This window comes from Brassica napus, chromosome C8 (assembly GCF_020379485.1).
Source record: "Brassica napus cultivar Da-Ae chromosome C8, Da-Ae, whole genome shotgun sequence".
Lineage (NCBI taxonomy): Eukaryota > Viridiplantae > Streptophyta > Magnoliopsida > Brassicales > Brassicaceae > Brassica > Brassica napus.
This window is the reverse complement of record NC_063451.1, coordinates 167,639-173,638: the sequence shown is the minus strand read 5'-3', so window position 1 is coordinate 173,638 and position 6,000 is coordinate 167,639. Positions and strand designations below refer to the sequence as shown.

The following is a 6,000-nucleotide window of genomic DNA, read 5'->3' as shown; positions in this document are numbered from 1 at the left end:
TGGAGCTAACGAGGACGAGGACACCGGAGCTCAGGTCGCTCCGATCGTTAGGCTAGAGGAGGTTGCCGTCACTACCGGCGAGGAAGACGAAGACGCCGTCCTCGATCTGTAAGTCTAACGAGATTTGCGATCTAATCGAATTTCCTAGGGACTCTTGAGACTTGTTGATTGAAAAAAATTGTTTTGTGTGAATCTAAGGAAATCGAAGCTGTATCGGTTCGATAAGGAGGCGAATCAGTGGAAGGAGAGAGGTGCTGGTACTGTGAAGCTCTTGAAGCATAAGAGCACTGGCAAGATTCGTCTCGTCATGAGGCAATCGAAAAACTCTCAAGATCTGTGCTAATCACTTCGGTAAATCTCCGTTTAGATTTTACTTTATGTGGTTTAAGTTTCCTTTGGATCGGTATTTAAGTTACTCTTACTCATTGTATCTACACCTTTGGAACTTGTGCAGTTACACAGGGCATGAGTGTTCAAGAACACGTTGGAAATGAAAAGTCTTGTGTATGGCACGCTCGTGACTTTGCTGATGGTGAACTCAAGGATGAGCTTTTCTGCATCCGATTTGCTTCTATTGAGAGTGAGTTTGACATTAACTGCCATGCCATATCTTATATTAGTCTCCACTTTCTGATTACAACTCGTGTCAATGCCATGCCCGTTATTCATCTTGCTTTGGCTTATATACTGTCAGTAGATAACTGGTTGCACTTAAGTTAGGGTCTTAGATTACTAATGGATCTTGAACTTTTCTTTGTGGCTACTTGTTTTTGGAAGATCTCAACTCAAAGATTTCATTTTGGGCTGGTTTTGAGCTCTCAATTGCTTTGTTTTTTTCCTTTCCAAAAAGTATTACTCTCTCTTCACTGTGTATTTAACCTTGGTAATAACAGAGTTATCGTGTTCAAGAGTTGTCTATTGCTGCTAGATTATGTTTACGTTACGTTAGAAAGAGCCAAAGAACTTGAGGGAGTTAGGCATGTGTTTCTGCTGCAACTAGTTTGATATGCTATTAACCGAAAAGTTTAGGCAGTGGTCTACTTTTTATATATTGGGGTGTATCTTTTCAATTGTTTCTGTGCTTGATAATGCCATGAACCGAGAAGTTTTTGTAATAAAGTCTTGTTATCCTTGTCAGACTGCAAAGCATTTATGCAGAAGTTCAACGAAGTTGCTGAATCTGAAGTAGAGAAAGAAGAGAGCAAAGAGGCCTCTGACACCGCTGGTCTTCTCGAGAAGCTAACCGTCGAAGAGACAAAAACAGAGGAGAAACCTGTGGAGAAGGAGAAGACAACAGTGGAAGCAGATGAAAAGAAAAAAGACGAGCCAGAGAAAGCGGGTGAAGAAAAGAAAACCGAGGAGGCTAGTCCCTCAACTTAAGTTGCATCAAAGTTTACGCTCCCAGATCTTGGCGAGACATTATAGCCTATAAGTGTTAGATGCATATCTCTCGAGTCTACCATTGTCTGGGCACTATCTATCTACACATGTTTGTCCAGTCAGTCATATCGCTTGTGGTCGGGTTTTGCAGTGTCGTTTTTGGGTCTTTAGTTTTTGAGTCTGAAAGTGTCGGTCGAATGATATGAGAGATTCAGGGAGAGGTTTTTTATAAGTACATTGGATTTAATTGTTTTACTAGATTTTGACCCGCGGGTTTATTTTTGTTTTTTTTTTCAATTGACAAATATTTAGTAAATGCCACATTTTCATATATTTGTGTTTTATTTTATAAAAGACTTAAAAATTTTATTTTTATTTATCGTATTTCATTTTAAATGACAATTTATGTTAAAAAATTAAACTTTATTTTTTAATGAATTAAGTTGGTATAACTCTGATAAATTAATTTTATTATGGGGTTAATATTTAATTAAAAAATTATATACTTTTAATAAAGATTTATACTTTTCAATAAAAAAATTCAATTATTTTTATGAATGCTTAAATTATATTAAGAAAGAAAAAAAATAATAATTAAGAATAGATGAAAAAAAATTATTTGAACTTGGACTCAATGGTCCAAAGGAAAAAAAAAGGGTGAGAATTGAATCTGATTTTTAATAGGTTCAAATGGCCCAAGAGAGATTTGATTTGGGCTGGATCCAAAAATAATGACCCAATATAGATTTGTTATTAATATTACTTAATTGCCCTTAATGAAACATGCAATGTTAGTGAAGGAAACATGCCCCTAAAGTAATTATGACAATAGGATCCTGCTTTAATAGTATAGATGGTTTTTATGGATCGTTTTTTTTGCATGGTCTTATTATATGGGGGATAGAGATGATATTCGTTCACAAACCAAGTTTTCTAATATGTTTTTTTTTCCTGACAAGTAAAATCTGTTGTAATTGGAAGGTTAAAGACTAAATATTTCTGTGTTATTATTTCATAATATGAAGTTACTTATATAAGTATTACAAGAATAGATAAATAGAAATTGTACAAATCCTAATCTTACTAGATTTAGGATAACTACTAAATACATGAATGGAAAGATTACATCTACTAGGAAAATGAAAAGGGTTTCTTTTTCTCTAAACTTGTGGTCGCTTCTCTCTCTCCTTTAGGACATGCGGCTCTCTCTCTCCTCTCTCTAGGGTTTCGGTTATCTCTCTTGGTATGGGCCGGTTTATGGACCGGGCCGGTTATGGACATTCATTACTTGATTTATAACACTCCTCCTTGGATGCCATAATCATACAGGATTCGTAATACGCTTCACGTTGCCTCATTAAAACCTTATCAGGAAAACCCAGTGGGACAAAACCATGATGAAAGAAAAAGACTACAACACGCACTACTCCCCCTGATGTGAACCTCAGTGGAAGTTCTTTAGTCTACGCATCTGATGCGCGAACTGTCCTGAACATGCAGGTGGGGAATTCGACCAGTTTCATTACTAAACCGTAACTAGACCACTTCGACCTCTTAGGTCGTTTCTCATGTCCTTTGACATCGAGTGTCCCGGTAAATCATGTGTGCTAAACAATGTGAACCACATTGTCCTCGGAGATCACTGTTGGGTCTTTGAAAATCGTGTTTGCATGTGTCCATGGTCTAGACGTGATCGTCTACTGTCAACTGCTCTTTACTTTGGTCGGACAAGCTAAGTACTTATGGACAATATACTAAACATGGTTATCATGAACCTATGTCTCGGTGTATCTTCTATACACGGATGTATATCAATGGCTTTATAATTTTATCATACTATGCCTTATTGGCCAGAATATACTCATGGACCCATACATATGGTCATCGATCTTTCTTGCTTTAGGCAATACCATATATATATATATATATATCTCGGACATTGCAGTCCTTTATCCATCTCTTGATGGCGTCCTATGACCTATCTTTCCATTGGACCATACCACGCACTGGTATATATCTATTAGGTCATGGATCTCGATTGTACATTCTTATGGACTGCAACCTATTGGTATCCGATCGAGAGGGATATATTTAAACGTCTTCCCTCGGCCTCACGGCAATGTCACGTGAGAGTAACAGCAGTAGCAAACTATTCTGCTATGTTGGATCCTTACTAAAGGATCTGATGTCGGATTGGTCAATCCGGAGATCATGCTATTGAGATAGTAAGCTGAGGCAATCACCTTTCTTTAGGCTGATCTTTCTTTCTACTAGCCCGTACTATGATCTAGTCGGTTCATGCTAGGGTTACAGATTAATAGATAATCTGTATAAACCTCTCTTTAGGTTGGTTTAGTATAAACACAAGGGATTTCGAATTTCTTTATAAATTCTCATATGGACTGAATTTGATCGTTCTTAGAGAACTCCCTTTCATAATATATGCAGCTGCTTTATGTTTCAGTCCATGAACAGCTTAGGAACAATGCTGTTCTTTCATCCAGTGATCCATATGCTGCTTACTACATCTTTATATGTGAATCTCATTCTTTCATATGACTAGACCATTGTTAATTTCGAAATTTGTAGCAGCACCCACCACATAGGAGTTTATCTCCTTATAATCTGTTCCATGGTCTCTGTGAGTATCCTTGTGTAACAAGCTATGATCGAATGCTGTTAGTAGGAAACATGAACACCTTTAAACCTCGTGATCATGTATCATATCTCACGGTTTCTTTTCCTCACAAGACCGATCTATTTCACTGGTTTATATCAGATGGCGTTTCTATGGCCAATATGCCTATCTCTTCTATAGATACTTTAAACCCGACATTTTTCTTTTCTTTAATCTTTATGAGTACTCTTTCGTGGGCTCATGATCCTCGCTTATATCTTTAAACTCAATTGTTATTCTCTTTATGTATTTATATACAAATATCTTTAATGTGTGTGTCGACACTTATATATGTATGTGGTTCCATTATGTTCCAGACATGATCAAATAGATTTGAGATCTTATTATCCAGGACCTTTGTTACCTAGTAGCTTGGCGTCCCAAGCTACATGGTTTGGTACCTTAGATGTGTAGCTGCGCAGCCTTTTCTCAATGTCTAGTGTGGTTTCCTTATAACCTCGGATTGTCATTCTATGCACCATTCTTCTTTTCCGAGGTTCCTTATTATGGAACACTTGGTCTATCTTGCATAGACTCTATAGCAACTTGACTGTGTTTCTTTCAAGGACATCATATTTCGTTTGGTACTAAGTTGGTTATGACTTAGTCATTCTGTTCTTTTCGGGTCAGTGTCTGGCATCTCGATTAGCTAGCCTTTTATAACCTTTTCTTTGGACGTCTACAGTTCTAATCCGAGGATCTTGCCAAGACCATGATGGTTGATACTATTAATTCTTATCATTCTTTCTTTGCTCTTTATACCAGCTTATAACTTTCTCTTCATAGTGTGGATAGCCGGATCCATTTGGTCATGCAATCCGTACCTGGCCACTATTTGATCACCCATGTTTTTGGCTCACGGTCTCTTTGAATTCGTGGAGAAAGTCATACTCTTATCCAACATATATTCCCAATCCTTTTATGAGATTCCATCTTAGACGGCACACATATGTATGTGGTGGTTTATTCAAAATCTCTTAAGATGGTGTATGTCTGGTTTATGACCCGTATTCAATATGAGATGGAAATATCTATGCTCATTTATATGGCCTGATGTAGTTGAACTTTTTATACATGTAAATCCGTAATGTCCCTAAGCTCTAGTATGGATGTCCGAACCTTTATAGGTAATGGACTGTGCGGCCAAGCCTGCACAACACAGCCAAGCTGTTTATATCATGGTTCTAGACCATGTTTCACGAATTTGTAGTGTGATCATGGATTTAGGGTTTTTTATCCTCTCTCCCCCTCATGAACATACTATAATTTCGTGGTGCTTAGGATAATAAAGCCTTAATGATCTTTGTGTACATGTTTCACAACGTGAGTTCTAATGGGAATAACTCTTTGTGCCTTTCAAATTTCAACCTTTTCATCAGTTGTGGACTAAGATGGCTAATCCGGTCTTTGCCATATAGTGTATAAAATTTCGTGGGATATATATGAGTATAGTCACCACGGCTCTTGCCTCTTATTCATACTGATCTGTAGCATAGTTTTGATCAGTAGAGTACACATGTTTAGTCTTGACCACTTTATTATAAGGTCTTAGGCGATTTTTCTTTCAAAATCTTAAGGAACTTGTTCCTTTTGTTTGCCCATTGTTTCTATTTAGAAACCATATTATCATAACACAATGGGTCACATATTATTGGGTGTATATAATGCCTTTTAAGGCAATGCCTTGGCCATAGTTTCTTACTAGGCTACTATACCCGTACTATAATGCAATTCAGGCAATTCTTTGTATCAATAAAATCATTCACATTATCAAACAAACTCAGGCAAGATATAATAGCAATGAAATCAAAGCAATTCATAAAACAATAAGACAAGATGTCGATTTTAGTCTTTGAGACAATCAGAAGTCTCAAAATCCAAGAGGTCGTCCCTTTCAAGGTCGGAATCATCATCAGCATCATACCCGGTATCATGAACATATG

At 37.1% G+C, this 6,000-nt stretch overlaps 1 pseudogene; it reads left to right on the top strand.

The window, feature by feature from the left end:
- The window catches only part of LOC125591503, a 9,389-nt pseudogene extending 7,969 nt beyond the window's left edge, over positions 1-1,420 (top strand).
- Positions 1,421-6,000: the final 4,580 nt, after the last annotated feature.